The 18065-nt window shown below is 38.2% G+C and overlaps 1 non-coding gene across 1 annotated transcript; it reads right to left on the minus strand.

Annotated features, from left to right (window-relative positions):
* Positions 1 to 1253: 1253 nt before the first annotated feature.
* Positions 1254 to 1359, minus strand: LOC114912875 (small nucleolar RNA R71). The gene has a single exon (XR_003798840.1). It is a non-coding gene; the product is annotated as a small nucleolar RNA R71 (small nucleolar RNA).
* Positions 1360 to 18065: the final 16706 nt, after the last annotated feature.

Genomic DNA, 18065 nt, shown 5'->3' on the forward strand with positions numbered 1-18065 from the left:
CGCGCGTGAAAGGAGAGGGGGCGCCAATAGTTGGCGCCCCAGATAATTGGCACCCCACCTTATCTAAAACTCTTTTTTATTCAATTTTTTTTAATTTAAATTTGATTAAAATTAGAATAGAAATCTCTCTGATTGGAGTGTGGAAGATTAATTTTGTGTGATAAAAAAAAATTGGAGAAGGTGGGACGTGTGCTTATTGTGAGGAGATTTCTTTCTTATAATACATCCTTATCTCAACGCCTTTCTACCCCTTTGATTTGGATTTAACGCCTAAGATCAAATGGGATTTGATCTTTTAAGGTGTTAAAAAATGGTTTTGTAAGTGAGAGAAAAAAAAATGGTGCGACAAAGGAAAAGTGGGGCGTGAAGAGTTTTTGCGTGAGAGGAGGAGACGTTCGACCTTTCTTGCGCTAACCACCTTTCTTTCTTACATTCCAACGCCTCTTCTTCCCTTCTCCACTTCATGTCCACATCAAGATCTGATAGAGATCAGATTTAAGAAGAGAAAATATAGAGAAGAAGAGAAGAAGAATGGTTCTCGTTCTCTTTATGGTGATCTGGTTCAGATTCCGTCGGATCTGCGCGAAAGAGTTCGCACAGCGACCTTTTTCTTCAAGATCTAGAAGAAAAGATCTAGATCCAAGGATGAAGAACGAGATCTGTAAGGTGCTAGCACATTGATGATCTTGATGCTCTGATCAGATGGCTCCGTATGGATACCAGCAGAGGTCGGACGCGTGTGCGGCTATGATCAAAATTGGGACATCTGCAAGATCCGAGGTATCGAGATTTGATCTTTGTTGATTTTTTTAACCATTTATTTTTTGTTCAGATTTCAGATTGTGGGTTCTTATTTGTATCAAGATCTTTACTATGATTTTCAGATATGATCTGATATATGAATAAATTAAAATTATTTTAATTTATTTATTTTTGCTGTATAGACCTTTAGAAAAAATTTTTAAACTACACGTATGAAATTATAGCGGTATTCTAACATCAGATGATACCATCTTTTTATGGACTTGCGAATGAGGACCCTTACAAACATCTAGACAAATTTTTTGAAATTTGTTCAACAGTTAAAATCCAAAATTTCTCTGATGATACTCTCAAACTCAAATTGTTCTCATTTTCCCTGAAAGATAAGACTAAGTATTGATTGAACTCTTTAGACACTGTAACAATTTCGACCTGGGACCAACTTCAAAGGAAATTCCTAAAGAAATACTTCTCTATAGAAAAAATTAATCAAATTAAAAAAGCCATCACAAGTTTTTCCCAGATGGATGGTGAGATGTTCCATGAAATATGGGAGAGATTAAAAGAATTGATTAGAAAATATCTGCACCACACCATACCAAATGGCAATTAGTCCAGTGCTTCTATGATGGTTTGTTAGTAAAGTACCAACAAATGGTTGACTCTTCTTGTGGTGGCACATTCATGCTCAAAAATGAACAAGAAGCTTGGTAGCTCTTCGAAACATTAAGTGAGAATTCATTGCATCACATGTCAGCTGCCCGTAGAGACCCTCTTATGGTTGGACCAAAATGAGATGAAATATATGAGATAGGTAGTTCTGTGGATATCTATAGTAAGGTAGATGAACTATCTTAAAAACTTGATCGACTACCGCAAGTCGAGCACACCTCTTCCTCATCCGCACAATCACAGGATGTTTGTATAATTTGTTCGAGTCCAACACATTCGATAGGTGATTGTCCAACTGCATACCAATTTTCTGAGCTTGTTTAGGAGCAAGCCCACCAAGCCCAAACCCGAATGGCTCCTAGATCAAGAAATGATCCGTACTCAAATACTTATAATCTGGACTGGCATAATCACCCAAATTTTTCTTGGAGATCACAATCTGTGGCCAATCCAACATCATCACTTAGGCCTAATTACCAGGAGACAAAGTTTAGAAACACATCATACTCTCAGTACCCGAATGCCCCACAATCCCAAATCCCTCCTAGCAATCATAGTTTTGCCTTTGAGGAGAAAGTGTTGCAAGCATTAAAAGGACTCGAGATGAACACCCAGCTCCTTCACTCCCACACTCAATCAATAGCCAAGTTAGAGACCCAGATAGATCAACTAGCCGCTATCTTTAGTAGAAGGGAGGAAGAAAAACTTCCAAACCAGCCCATCAGCAATCCTAAAGGACAGTATATGGTTGAGAGCTCCACTGGCCCTGAAACTTGTCTTGAACATGCAAAATCTATAATGACCCTTAGAAGCGAGAAAGTCTTAAGCCAGTCAGTCTTAAATCAGCTAGAAAAAAAATCAACAAATAGAACAAGCAGTACCAACCAAGCTAGAAAAGAACAACATTGAGGAGAGAAAGGAACCAATTACACTAGCACCCACACTTAAAGCTCCATTTTCAAGTGTTCTAGAATCTCCTCTGCCTCTCAACAAGAAGGACATTAAGATGAATGAAATGTTAGAACTTTTCAAACAAGTTCAGATAAACCTTCCCCTTCTTGATGTAATTAAACAGGTCTCAACTTATACCAAATTCCTCAAAGACTTGTGCACATAAAAGCATAGATCAAAAGCACAAACACCTAAGAAAGTCCATCTTACTGAGCAAGCTAGCTCAATCTTCTAGCACACCACCCCACCTAAACTCAAAGATCCAGGTACCCCAATTATATCCTATGTCATAGCAGACCTCATGGTTAAGATGGCATTATTAAATTTAGGTGCAAGTGTCAACCTTCTCCCGAGCTCTGTATATGTGTTGGGAATAGTATCCCAAAATCAATCGTCAGCCGATTGACGGTTGTGCTCATTCTTGTATTAATATATGAATTATAAATAAATAAAAATTATTTTGATATTTTTCATCATAAATTATTTCATCTTCTAATGAACTCCTATGTTGTGGTGAAGTCCTTAAGACTATTTAGACTCGACAAAGGAGGATTTATCGTTTAGTCCTTAAACCTGTTCGCGATCAAATGTTATGTTGTTACCAAGGACGACAACCTTTATCAAGCATAGGTCATTGTGTGCCATATGGGTTGGTTGTCCTCTTAACCAAAGAGTGTGGAGACACTGGTATAGCATACAGGTGAGATGTAAGGGTACATCTATACTGAACGTGACCGACTCTGAAGCTTTTTCTGCTGTCCAGATTTGCTCTGATAGGATATGGGTATAACTGTCCCTCCGACCTGAGACCGCCATGGCGACTTGCAAGTAACTCACTGTACTTAGGCACTGGACTACCTGAATTTCTAATTCAGTGACGAAAGACTACTGGGTGTAGTCAAGTACTTGACTTGTCGGTGCGTGTGTCAAGATGGGATTGACCACTCCAGTTCAGGAGCTGTGTATAGTCGTGTTTCAATTTAGTAAAATCTTGGCCAGGGTAGTCCTAGTGAGGAGTCACAGGACTATTTGAGTTGAGCATGATTCGGATGATCTAATCAGGGTTGACAGTTTAACCCTGAGTCATCCTAAACACAGGGGTCAAAAGGGATGAATTATACAGTAACCATGTTCACGTAGGTTCTGAGTGTTGTGATTGAGACTATTCGACCTATCCAGACGTCAGGTACTATTGCTAGATGGTCACTTCGATTAGTACAAGAATTGATTCCTGTGCTACCGACTTAGGTTCGAACCTGCGGGGTCACACACATTAGAGGTTCCTATCTGATCTGATTGCTGATGAAGAGTCCTAATGCTCATGGACTATGAGTCCTATGTGTCTGAGACTCTGTGATCAAGAATTAGGATTCTCTGATCACGAGTACCGCACATTTTGGGTACTGGGGTCAAGAGTCCCATTGGTTTGGAACTTTTTGATCAGGATTTTATATCGATGGACTCTGATGCTCGATTGCCCATCGAATTTGGACTCAATATTTATGAGAGGTTTAATTAGTGATTTGATCACTAATTAACTCAATTTGATTGATTAATTATTTTTGGATCAAGTCCAATTGAATTGGATTCAGTTGGGTTTGACTCGATTATGTTAAGAGTTGACCTAATTGCCAAGGTGGTTTGATCCCTGATCTGATCAAGGGATGGACTTAGTCAATTTCTGATTTGATTAGAATTTTATTGAGATTAATTAAGCCTAATTAAATTGAATTTAACTTAGTCTAATTGTGCCTAACCTATTTTGATTAGGTTGGCTCAATTAGGTTGAAACCACTTTGACCTCATCTCCCTACGCCACCTCTCTTATCTGTGCCCATTTGAATTCACGAGAAATAACTTCTTATGAATTTTCTCCCACGCAGAAGCCTTCCCACGCCCTCTCTTGTGCGCCATTTAATCTATACGAGAAAGAGTTTCTCATATAAACTCTCCACACACAAAAGAACCCATGCCTCCTCTCTTCTCTCGCCTAGAGTGGATAAGGATGGGTTGGTTTGCGTTTGAATTCAAATTCGATTTGAATTCAAGTGAGCAACCACCTATCTTTATCCTCTCACGCGGATAAGACACGTCTTGCACTATTTTAAAAGAGAAGAGAAGGTGGGGTGTGCGTAGAATTTTTCTGAGAGAGAATAGTGAGCGTGAGGAAGCCTTGTGCGCAAGTTAGAAGTTCAAAAACTTTCGAGAGAAAAGAAAAGAAAAGAAATAAAAGTGGGTGCAGGGTTTTCAGTGAGTACCTTAGGGTTTCTGCCTGGAGTTTGGGAAGTGAGAAAGTGAGCTACGAGTGTCGTGAGCCCACCAAACTTCAGAAAGAGCTTCATCAACCTCTCTACTACATCTGTTGATGATTCGAAGCATTCAAAGAGTCGACAGATCAAGATCGAAGAAGTTCGATCAGCATCGACCGTCAAAAAGATTCTGCGACGAACTAGCATTCGTGAGGAGCCGATCAGATCGGAAGCTTCATGTGGACGATCCGCAGAGACCAGACACATTGTGTAGCTGCATTGCGATGATTAGACCCTCCCGATGGTGATCAGATTATGACGATCGACTACCCACACGAAGGTAATATGTTCTGAACACATAATAATAAAATATTTACTGTAGAAGTTTAAATTTTAAATTTAAATGTATACCATATATATCATATTTAGATCTTTGTGTAGGGCTAATACATGTTAATTAATTAGATTAATTAATAAATTTTACTATAAAATTATAATTTTGAAAAAGTTTTAAAATTACTGTTTTACCCCTGCATCATTTTTCCCACAAAATGATATCAGAGCGGGTTCAAAAATATGATATATATTTGCATGCATAGATTAAGTAGTAATCTAAAAGTTTAAATTTGAAATTCAAAATTTAAAATTTGAATTTTAAAATTTGAAATTCGAAATTCAAAATTCAAAAATTTGAAATTCAAAATTTAAAATTTAAAATTTGTTTGAAATTTTAAATTTAAAATTCAAAATTTAAAATTCAAAAATTTAAAATTTGAAATTTATTTGAAATTTGAAATTTAAAATTTGAAATTTAAAATTTGAAATTTAAATTTTAAAATTGATATATTTAGATATACTTGATCCAAGTAGCAAGTAGTCTAATTGGGTTGGTTGTCATGGTCGTCCGGTCATAGGAGAAAAATAGGGTTTAAAGGCCCTCTCCTCCCATTCGATGGGGTTCTCCTATGGCGGTAAGGGTGCCGATGCGATTATATCCCATACAGACGAAGCAGCGAAAGGACTTAATTGTAAAGGTTCAATTATAAAATTTATCATGAATGTGTTAGATTAGATCTAAAGGAATATTCATGATTTATTTTGATTGAGTTATTTTCTGTTATGTAATTAGCAATAGGATTGATGTTTATGAAATGTGCTGATCCTTTTGTGAAATGAGTCAACACATTTGGTGAACAGAAAATAAAATCTTTTAAATTTGAAAATTATTTTCAAAATGCCAAACCCTGACCCATCAGCCCAAATACTTAATTAAAAGAATTAAGTATTATCTAGTTGGTCTAGAATTGTGAATTAAGACCTAAGATAATTGAATAAACTTGTAGGTCAACGGGTTAGATGGATTAGGTCCATAATTGGGTTGACCTAAGGTTTGCTTAAAAAAATGGACTAAATTAGAGTAATTGGTCAAATCTAATCAAAAGTTGAATTAGATTAGGTCAAGGACACTCTAGACTCAACTCCAATAGTTGTAGTTGAATGGGTCCATGTCTTTAACTAGACCAAGATGGACTTAATTCATGGCTACGCGGTGGAACCCTATTTACTAAGTTGATCAAATTAAAACTAATGAACCGGTTGGTGTCTAAGGTAAGTTCGGCAGTCTGACCAGTGATTTTTAAGTGGGAGCTACTCGCATTGATTCGATCTCTGACGAGTTAATGGCATATCCCCACCACTGATCTCACTTACCTGGCCAACCTGGTGAGTTAGTTTTTGATTAGATCATTTGGTGATTAGGGCTCACCCATGTCATTAGATAAATCAGTGTGACTGATTTAGGTGCTCCTAATGCTGATTTTAATTAAATCTTTTTTAATCTGACTTGGTGAAGTTAGTGGGAGGATTAAAATTGGCTGGTTAATTTTTTCTCTTCTATCCTTTAATAAAATCTTTAAAAATTATTAGGTCTCTAAAATGATTAAGTTATAGTGATAACTAAGTCATAGCCTCCCATTAAGTGAGTGATAATGAGTCTATTAGTTTAATAATCACTGGAGGCCCAAAGGCCTGGTGCTTATTGACTAATGGAATTATCATTCATAATATGATCATTTGGTTGAGTCTTTCTGATGGTGGTCAGGTTGGCCGGCCAAAGTCGGGCCTGATCATTTATTGGTCCGATTCACCAAATCAAATCATGTTAATGGTTGGACCTAACCAGATCTTTTCAGTGGAGGCCAAAGCCTACTGATTAGGTTCTGAGATAAAATTAATTACTAGAAGTTGTTTAGAGAAATAATTGGTTATGAACCTACCCATAGATGCACATGGGTTGACCAACCAAAGTTGGGCTCGTGTTTGGTCTGTGTGGATTCTAGTACCCACTAAGAAATTAAAGTAATTCCTCGAATTGGAGGTTGAGGCTACCAGTTCGTAAAAATACTGGGAGAAACTTTAGACTAAAATTCAAATCTTTAGTATTAATAATTTATATACTAATAAAGGTCTGATTTTTCTTTATGCAGCTATGGCCACTACCCTGTCGCTCCGGTCATTATTAGATAATGACAAGCTCATGGGACCTAATTTTGATAGCTGGTATCGAAAATTAAAAATCGTCCTTGAGCATGAATGGATCCTTTATGTAGTAACGGATCCGGCACCTGAGGAGCCAGCCCCGAACGCTAGAGGGACGGTTCGAGATACTTATCAGAAGTGACTCAATGACCGCACCACCATTCGGTGTATAATACTGACGGCAATGAATTATGAGTTCAGCCGCAGGTTCGAGAACGTCTAGCCACAGGAGATGCTTCAAATGTTGAACGACTCTTTTGGCACGCTTGACGATATTGAAAGGCACAAAATTAGTTGTACCATTTTCAATGCTCGGATGAGAGATGGGACCTCAGTCACTGATCATGTACTGTACATGATCAAAATGATTGAGCGCCTAAGTAAACTGGATTTTTCCTTGCACGAGCAGCTCGTTAAGGATGCGATCCTTAATTCTTTACCCAAATCCTTCCTCCCCTTCCTTACTCATTTTTGGATGACAAAGTCTGCAGTGAACTACCACAGCTTGTTGGGGTTGCTGCAGAACTTTGAGAAAGACCACCAGCTCCATAAGGAGTCGGTGAATATTGTGGGAGGGTCTTCTTCTGGTCGTCGACCTTTTGAGAAAGGAAAAAAGAATAAGAAAAAGAAGAATAAGAAGGTACAGTCGCATGCTGGGACATCAGCACAGGGTCAGACCAAGAAGTGCAAGCTTGATCAGAGCCAGGCGGAATGCTTCTTTTGCAAGAAGCAGGGGCACTGGAAGAGGAACTGTCCTCTATACATTGCCTCCCTAGATCCGAATAGGCCGAAGAAGAAGCAAGGTAATTATATGATAATACCTTGTAACTTTTTCATTTGTGATACTACTGTCTGGGTATTGGATATCGAAAATCCTTATCATATCTGTAATTCGATGCAGGGTCTGCAGGTCAGTAGGAGATTTGATGAAGATGAGAGGTTCCTGAACGTTGGAGTTGGAAGCAAAGTTCCAGTTCTAGCTTTAGGAATCATGAACCTTGTAATCAATTCTCGTAATGTAATTCTGAGTGAATGTCACTATTGTCCAAGTTTTTTATTAAATATTATTTTTGTAGGCCTTTTGGCCATGTACAGTTATGAATTTTTAATAAAAAGAAATGTTTGTAATATCATTTTGAATGGTGTTACAATATTTGTTGGATAACTAAATAATAGAATTTACTTACTATCACAGCTTGTTAATGTAGTTCAAACCTCCGGTAAACACCCTAGAATGGATAAAATATCAGAAGTCTACTTTTGGCATTGTAGGCTAGGTCTTATCAATAAGAACAGGATAAACAGGTTGGTTTAAGAAGGAATTTTTGAAGTTGGTGATTGTGAATCACTTCCAACCTGTGAGTCCTATCTTCTTGGGAAGATGACCAAGTCACCTTTTATTGGAAAAGGTGAGCGAGCCAGTGAACTCTTGGGTCTGATACATTCTGATGTATGTGGACCCATAAGCTTAAGTGCAAGAGGTGGATATTTCTACTTCATAACCTTCACAGACGACCTATCGAGGTATGGGTATGTCTACTTAATGAAGCATAAGTCGGAGTCATTTGAAATATTCAAACTATTCCAAAATGAGGTAGAAAAATAAACTGAAAAGTGTATTAAAACTCTTCGATCTGATCGAGGAGGTGAATACCTTTCCAATGAGTTTCTACATATCTTGGGGAGAATGGGATTCTCTCTCAGTGGACTCCTCCTGGAACATCACAGCATAATGGTGTGTCTGAAAGGAGGAATCAGATCTTGTTGGACATGGTTCGATCCATAATGGGGTTTGCTGGTCTGTCGATCTTCCTCTAGGGATATACGCTTAAATCGGCTTGTTACCTTCTAAATAGGATTCCAAGTAAGTCTGTAACCAAAACGCCATATGAGATATGGATAGGACGTAAGCCAGTACTCTCGCACCTTAGGATTTGGGGGTGTTCGGCTTATGTTAAACGTTTAATTACGGACAAGCTTGGACCTAGGTCTGACAAGTGTTATTTCATAGGGTACCCAAAAGAGATCAAAGGGTATTATTTCTATCTAGCTGATGAGCATAAGGTGTTTGTCAGCCTTAAGGCAATCTTTTTGGAAAAGAAGTTCCTTAGTGAAGGGACGTTGCCTCTAAGGTTGAACTTGAGGAAGTTCGATAGGTGGAAAAACTGGCACAAGTTGCTGAACCTGAATCGGATTTGGTTAGATCAAATTCGAAGCCCATTGTTCCTGCACCCTTAAGACGGTCGGATAGAGTACCATGTCAACCGGACAGATACTATGATTTCTTGATCCGGGACAGTAATCCTGTCGAACTTGATGAAAATGATGAGGATCTGATCACCTATATGGATGCAATGCAGAGACCTGACTCTGAGAAATGGCTAAAGGCCATGAAATCCGAAATGAAGTTCATGAAGGTCAATGATGTGTGGACATTGGTTGATCCACCCGAAGGAGTAAAACCCATAGGGTGTAAGTGGGTCTTCAAGAGGAAGAGGGGCGCAGATGGAAAGGTGGAGACCTATAAAGCCCGTTTGGTTGCCAAGGGATATCGTCAACGTTATGGTATAGACTATGACGAGATATTTTCTCCTGTGATAATGCTCAAATCAATTCGGATTATGCTTGCGATAGCTGCCCACCTGGACTATAAAATCTGGCAGATGGATGTGAAGAAAGCTTTCCTAAATGTAGAGCTAGACGAAGAGGTGTATATGATACAACCTGAAGGATTCACATCCATAGATGAGTCTAAGGTGTGCAGGCTATAGAGGTCCATTTATGGATTTAAGCAGGCATCCCGGAGTTGGAACATACATTTTGATAGGATGATCAAGACGTATGGCTTCGTTAAGAATGGAGAAAAGCCCTGCATTTATAAGTGGGCTAATGGTCCAGTAGTGATATTTCTTGTATTGTATGTGGATGACATCTCTTAATCGAGAATGATGTCCCTGCATTATAGGAAATAAAGATTTGGCTATCATCACAGTTCTCCATGAAGGATCTGAGAGAAGTTTCCTACATCCTAGGGATGAGAATTTATAGGGATAGATCTAAAAGGTTGCTTGGCTTATCCCAGTCCACGTACATTGATACTATACTGAAGAAATTCAGCATGGAGAATTTCAAGAAAGGCTTTCTATCGATAGGCCATGAAATTTCTCTTTCGAAGAGGGATTGTCTGACAACACCTCAGGAGAGAGAGCGTATGGATAGAATTTCATATGCTTCAGCAGTAAGATCTATCATGTACGTCATGACATGTACACGATCAGATGTGGCATACTCACTAGGGGTAGTGAGTAGATACCAATCTGATCCAGGGGAGAATCACTGGAAGGTTGTTAAAACCATCCTAAAGTATTTAAGAAATACTAAGGACCAGTGGCTTGTTTATGGTGAATCAGACTTTAGACTTATAGGGTTTACAGACTCTAGTTTTCAGTCTGATCACGATGACAGCAAGAGTGTGTCAGGATTTATTTTTACCCTTAATGGTGGGGCTATCTGCTGGAAGAGTTTCAAGCAGCACACAGTAGCTGATTCAGTTTGCGAGGCAGAGTATGTCGCTGCATCAGATACTACCAAAGAAACGGTGTGGCTGAGAAAATTCATCACCGAGCTCGGAGTAGCACCCTCCCTTGTTGGTCCAATTCTGCTCTACTATGACAGCTCTGGATTTATTGCTCAGGCGAAGGAATCGAAGGTACACCAGCGGACGAAACATATTCTGCGCCGCTACCATCTCATTCGAAAAATCATGGATCGAGGTGACGTCGACCTTCAGAAGATCGATGGAAAGGAGAACCTGACCGACCCATTTACTAAAGCCATTGCGGTGAAGGAGTTCGATGACTTCAAGTCGAAGATGGGTATTAGATGCTACACCGATTGACTTTAGGCCAAGTGAGAGATTGTTGGGAATAGTATCCCAAAGCCAATCGTCAGCCTGTTGACGGTTGTGCTCATTCTTGTATTAGTATATGAATTATAAATAAATAAAAATTATTTTAATATTTTTTATCATAAATTATTTCATCTTCTAATGAACTCCTGTGTTGTGGTAAAGTCCTTAGGACTATTTAGACTCGACAAAGGAGGATTTATCGTTTAGTTCTTAAACCTGTTCGTGATCAAATGATATGTTGTTACCAAGGATGATAATGTTTATCAAGCATAGGTCGTTGTGTGCCATATGGGTTGGTTGTCCTCTTAACCAAGGAGTGTGGAGACACTGGTATAGCATACAGGTGAGATGTAAGGGTACATCTGCACCGAACGTGACTGACTCTGAAGCTTTTTCTGCTGTCAAGATTTGCTTCGATGGGATATGGGTATAACTATCCCTCCGACCTGAGACTGCCACGGTGACCTGTAAGCAACTCACTGCACTTAGGTACTGGACTACCTGAATTTCTAATTCAGTGACGGAAGGCTGCTGGGTGTAGTCAAGTACTTGACTTGTCAGTGCGTGTGTTAAGATGAGATTGACCACTCCAGTTCAGGAGCTGTGTACAGTCATGTTTCAATTTAGCAAAATCTTTGCCAGGGTAGTCCTAGTGAGGAGTCACAGGACTGTTTGAGTTGAGCATAATTCGGATGATCTAATCAGGATTGACAGTTTAACCCTGAGTCGTCCTAAACACAGGGGTCAAAAGGGATGAATTATACAGTAACCATATTCACATAAGTTTTGAGTGTTGCGATTGTGACTATTCGACCTATCCGAATATCGGGTACCATTGCTAGAAGGCCACTTCGATTAGTACAGGAATAGATTCCTGTGCTACTGGCTTAGGTTCGAACCTGCGAGGTCACACACATTAGAGGTTCCTATCTGATCTGATTGCTGATGAAGAGTCCTAATGCTCGTGGACTATGAGTCCTATATGTCTGGGGCTCTGTGATCGAGAATCAGGATTCTTTGATCATGAGTACCACACATTTTGGGTATCGAGGTCAAGAGTCCCACTGATTTGGGATTTTTTGATCAGGGTTTCATATCGATGGACTCTGATGCTCGATTGCCCATCGGATTTAGACTCAGTATTTATGAGAGGTTTAATTAGTGATTTGATCACTAATTAACTCAATTTGATTGAGTAATTATTTTTGGATCAAGTCCAATTGAATTAGATTCAGTTGGGTTTGACCCGATTTGGTTAAGAGTTGACCTAATCACCAAGGTGGTTTGGACCCTGATCTAATCAAGGAATGGACTTAGTCAATTTTTGATTTGATTAAGATTTTATTGAGCCTAATTAAGCCTAATTAAGTTGGGTTTAACTTAGTCTAATTGTGCCTAACCTATTTTGATTAGGTTGGCTCAATTAGGTTGAAACCACTTTGACCTCATCTCCCTGCGCCACCTCTCTTATCTGCGCCCATTTGAATTCACAAGAAATAATTTCTCGTGAATTTTCTCCCACGCAAAAGCCTTCCCATGCCCTTTCTTGTGCGCCATTTAATCTACACAAGAAAGAGTTTCTCGTATAAACTCTCCACGCACAAAGAACCCATGCCTCCTCTCTTCTCTCGCCCAGAGTGGATAAGGATGGGTTGGTTTGCATTTGAATTCAAATTTGATTTGAATTCAAGTGAGCAACCACCTATCTTTATCCTCTCATGCGGATAAGACACGTCTTGCACTGTTTTAAAAGAGAAGAGAAGGTGGGGCATGCGTAAAATTTTTCTGAGAGAGAATAGTGGGCGTGAGGAAGCCTTGTGCACGAGTTGAAAGTTTAAAAACTTCCGAGAGAAAAGAAAAGAAAAGAAACAAAAGTGGGCACAGGGTTTTCAGTGAGTACCTTAGGGTTTCTGTTTGGAGTTCGAAAAGTGAGAAAGAGAGCTACGAGTGTCGTGATCCCACCAAACTTTAGAGAGAGCTTCATCAACCTCTCTACTATATCTGCTGACGATCTGGAGCATCCAAAGAGTCAACAGATCAGGATCGAAGGAGTTCGCTCAGCATCGGCCGTCAAAAAGATTCTACGACGAACTAGCATTCGTGAGGAGCCGATCAGATCGGGAGCTTCGTGTGAATGATCCACAGAGGTCAGACGTACTGTGTGGCTGCATTGCGATGATCAGATCCTCCCGACGGTGTTCAAATTATGATGATCGACTATCCACACGAAGGTAATGTGTTCTGAACACATAACAGTAAAATATTTACTGTAGAAGTTTAAATTTTAAATTTAAATGCATGCCATATATATCATATTTAGATCCTTGTATAGGGCTAATACATGTTAATTAATTAGATTAATTAATAAATTCCACTATAAAATTGTAATTTTAAAAAAGTTTTAAAATTATCGTTTTACCCCTACATCGTTTTTCCCACAATATGATCTTTTTGGATTTAGAGAGTTAAAATCCACGACGGTGATCTTACAACTAGCAGACCGATCCATTAAGATACCCCATGAAATGTTGGAAGATGTGTTGGTAAAAGTGGATGAGTTTTACTTTTTCATAGACTTTCTAGTATTGGACATAAAATCTAGTAGCAACCCTTGCCAAATCCCTATCATCTTAGGATGACCCTTCCTGACCACAACCAACGCTTGCATCAATTGTAGGATAGGAGTCATAGATATATCATTTGGAAACAAAAAGCTAAGGTTGAATATATTTAATACTTCTCAGGGACCACCAACTTATGACTGTAATGAAGTTGATGTGCTATAGGAAATCATAAAAGAAACTACCCCTACCATGCTCATGCAAGACCCTTTACAGGCATGTTTAACTCACTTCGGAGCAGATGATTTCGATGTCGATGGGTATATCGAAAAAGTAAATGTCTTATTAGAACCACCCACTTCTAAAACCACTCCTCCTTAGACTGTAAAGTATGAGCAATTGCCCACTCAATCTAGCACACTAGTATCATCATTAGAAGCATCACCTACTCTTAAATTAAAACATCTTTCGGCCACATTAAAGTATGTATTTCTTGGACCCAATGATACCCTTCTTGTTATCATTGCTTTTGACCTAACATCTAACCAAGAATCTCAACTTGTAAGTGTATTAAAAGAACATAAAGAAATAATTGGATGGTCGATTGCTGATTTTAAAGGTATTGACCCTTCCATCTGCATGCACCATATTTACTGTGAGAAAAATATCAAATCTTATAGAGACATGCAAAGGAGACTTAATCCGAATATGCGAAAGGTGGTAAAGAAAGAAGTAATTGTTGAGAAATGTGTCCCAAAAAGCCAATCGTCAAGTTGTTGACGGTTGAGCAACCAAGTATTATAATTGATTTGTTAATGAATAAAATATATTTGGCATTTTCATCATAAGCTTTCATCTTCTAATGAACTCCGTTGTTATGATGAAGTCCTTAGGACTATTTAGATTCGATAAAGAGAGGATTTATCGATTAGTCCTTAAAACTGTTCACGACCAAATGATAGGCTGTTAATAAGGACGACAGCTTCTATCAAGCATAGGTCGCTGTAGGCCATATGGGTTGGTTGTCCTCTTAACCAAGGAGTGTGGAGACACTGATATGGCATACAGGTGAGATGTAAGGGTACATCTTCATTGAACGTGACCAACTCCAGAGTATTCTGTTGTCGAGAATGTCTCTGATGGGATATAGGTATAAGTGTCCCTTAGACCTGAGATCGCCTCAGTGACTTGCAAGCAACTCACTGTGCTTTGGTACTGGACTAACTGAATTTCTAATTCAGAGATGGAAGGCTTCTGGGCACAGTCAAGTACTTGCGAAGTCAGAGTGTGATCGAGATGGGATTGACCACTCCAAGAGTTGGAGAAGAATGAGTCGCTGTATTTCAATTTAGCAAAACCTTGACCAGGATAATCCATCAGATAGATTTGATATTTTGAAATACAATGTGGACAACCTGATCAGAGTTGACAGTTGAACTCTGAGGTATCCTATGATCATTTTGGTCAAGGGGATGAATTATATGAAAATTATATCCGCATGGGTTCTAAGGATGTTGTTCTACACATTCGACCTATCCGATCGTCGGGTACCATTGCTAGATAGTCACTTCGATTGGTATAAAAATTTATTCCTATGCTACCGGCTTAGGTTCGAACCTATGAGGTCACACACATTAGAGTTCATGATCCGATCGGATGGTTGATCAACGATTAAGAATCATTCTAGGATTAAATGATCAATACGATTGACATTTAACCCAGTACAAGTGTTGCAGGAGGATCGATTAGCAATTTGATTGCTAATTGGCTTAATTTGATTAACCTAATGGGCTGAGATTAAGTCTAATTAAATATGATTTAATTAGATTTAGTTTGGGCTTGATTGGATCAAGTCCAATTGATTTATTGGATAAGCCAAGTGCAAGGAAAAACTAGTCCTAGTTCAACTAGGACTTGGGTCAATCTAATTTCTAATTTGATTAGAAAATTAAATTAGATTTAAATCTAATTTAATCTGATTAAATTAGGTTCTTAATTGGGTTAAGACCTATTTTAATTGGGTTGATCTAATTTTGATTTGATTTGGTTTGGGAAACCAAATTAAAACAAGTCATAAGACAGAATCCTAGTAAGATTAGGATTCCACCTTGCGCCACATAAGCCTTCTCCACGCCCTCTCTCTTAATTCAACGCCAATCTTCACTTATTTTGTGCGACAAAAGCCCTCTCCCAGATCTCTCCCACATTCACAAAAGGTCTCCTCTCTTCTTTCTTACATGGAAGGTGGTTTGGATCAAATCTAAAAGGAATAAGTTTGGATTTCGAATTCTATGAGATAGAGTTTTAGAAATCCAAACTCTTTCAATTTTACACCGAATTTACTCAAATTTTTTTTGAAATTTTCGTGGCTTTTAGGGTATACATTGTGCACCCTTTTCTGGTGATCCATACACGAAAATATGAAGGAGGTGCTCAAGAGTTGGGCGTCCCTTAACTTGTCATGTTTGGATAAGCCTTGACTAGGTGTTTGACCTAGACAAGGACTCTATCATATCTCTCTGTATAAAATGAGTTTCTTTGTAAAATTTTAGAAGAAATCAGAGATTTGAGAGACCTTTGTGCCATCCAAAAATCAGAGAGAAATACCTTTGGGTCATGGAGATATAAAGGATGCGTGTGTGGCTTGCAACATCATCCTTAAGCTTGGATCAGTGAAGTTAGAGCGTCTAACTTGCAAGGAAATAGATCTGATCTATTGTTTAATACATCCATTAGATGTGGTATAGAAATATGTTGATATGATCAACATGTAGTTCATGCTATATTTATATATTTTAATTTCTGATTTAATGCTATGTAATAATCATGTAATAGGATCTTAGATCTAGGAATTCTCTGATTTTAGAAAATAAATTTTGATTTATTTTAGTCTTCCGCTGTATGATCTTGAAAAAGTTTCAAGATCTAATCCTGAAACCCTAGATCTGGTTCCTACAATTGGTATCAGAGCTTAGGTTCTTTATTACATGATTATTTATACATGCTTAGATTATTTCTTAGATTAGATCTAATTTATAATCTGATTATTAAATCTGAAATTAAAATTTTAGATCAATCACAAACTGCAAGGTTGTCCTGCTATAAGGTTTACCCCTTACAGTGCAAAGGTTGTCCTAGTTTGTGTGGATCTATCTTTAATCATAAATTTGTTAGATATGATCTAGATTAAATTTATAATTTATTAGATTTAAAAGATGTTTAAATCTAAAATAAAATCTCTTTGTTAATAATTTTTGTGCAAAGAAATTGTTTAAAGTTGAAATTGTTTCAATTACATGAACCTGTTTAGATTAGATCTAAAGTAGTTTCATGTTTATTTCACTTGCATGTTGATTATGAATCAAACATACAATGTGGTTGGTAGAATCAAATTGTAAAATTATTTTACAAATATGAAAATTATTTTTTGAAAAGCCAAACCCAACCCTCAGCCCAAAACTTAATTAAGAATTAAGAAGTTGTTTGATTAGGTTCTAGGATTGTGAATTGAAGAACCTAAGATACAAATCATAACACATTGGGTTAATGGGTTAGTGGGAATTAGGTCCATTAATTGGGTTAGACCTATGGTTAGATTGAAGATGGACTTAATTAGAGAATTGACTAAATCTAATCAATTGTTGTCTTAGATTAGGTCAAAGATTCTCTAGATCAATTACAATAGTTGTAGTTGGTCAAGTCCATGTCTTTAACGAGAACCAAATGGACTTGATTTTTGGCTAAGTGGTCTAGCACGAACTGTTAGGTTGATCTAATCGAAACTAATTAAACCAGTTGGTGTCTAAGGTAAACCAGACCGGTGGTTTTTAATTGGGAGCCCGCTTACCTGGCCATTTCTGATGGTGTCTAAGGCAAGCTTTGGCAGACCCTCCCACTGATCGAACTTACCTGGCCTCTTGGTGAAATTATGTTTTAATCGGATCACTTGACTATTCGAGCTGACCCATGTCAGCTAGATAAATCAGTGTGACTGATTTAGGTGCTCCTAGACCAGCCCTTTTAATGATCTCCCTTAAGCTGACTTGGTGAAGCCAGTGGGAGGATCATGATAAGCTGGTTCATCTGACCTCATCCTCTATATTATTTAAATCTTCTAAAATTATTAGGTCCTTAAAATGACAAAGTTATGGAGATAACTGAGTCAAAGCCTCCCATTAAGGTATTTGATAATAAGTCCATGAACTCAATGATCATTGCAGACCCAAAGGCATGGTGCTTGTTGACTAATGGAATTATCACTCATCATATGACGACTTGGAAGTGTCTCTCTAATGGTGGTTAAGTGAGCCAACCAAAGTTGGACTTAATCATTCGTTGGTTAGATACACCAAGTATGATCATGTTAATGGTTGGACCTAACCAGATCCTTACAGTGGAGGTCAAAGCCTACTGATTAGGTTT

Source organism: Elaeis guineensis, chromosome 13 (genome assembly GCF_000442705.2).
Source record: "Elaeis guineensis isolate ETL-2024a chromosome 13, EG11, whole genome shotgun sequence".
Lineage (NCBI taxonomy): Eukaryota > Viridiplantae > Streptophyta > Magnoliopsida > Arecales > Arecaceae > Elaeis > Elaeis guineensis.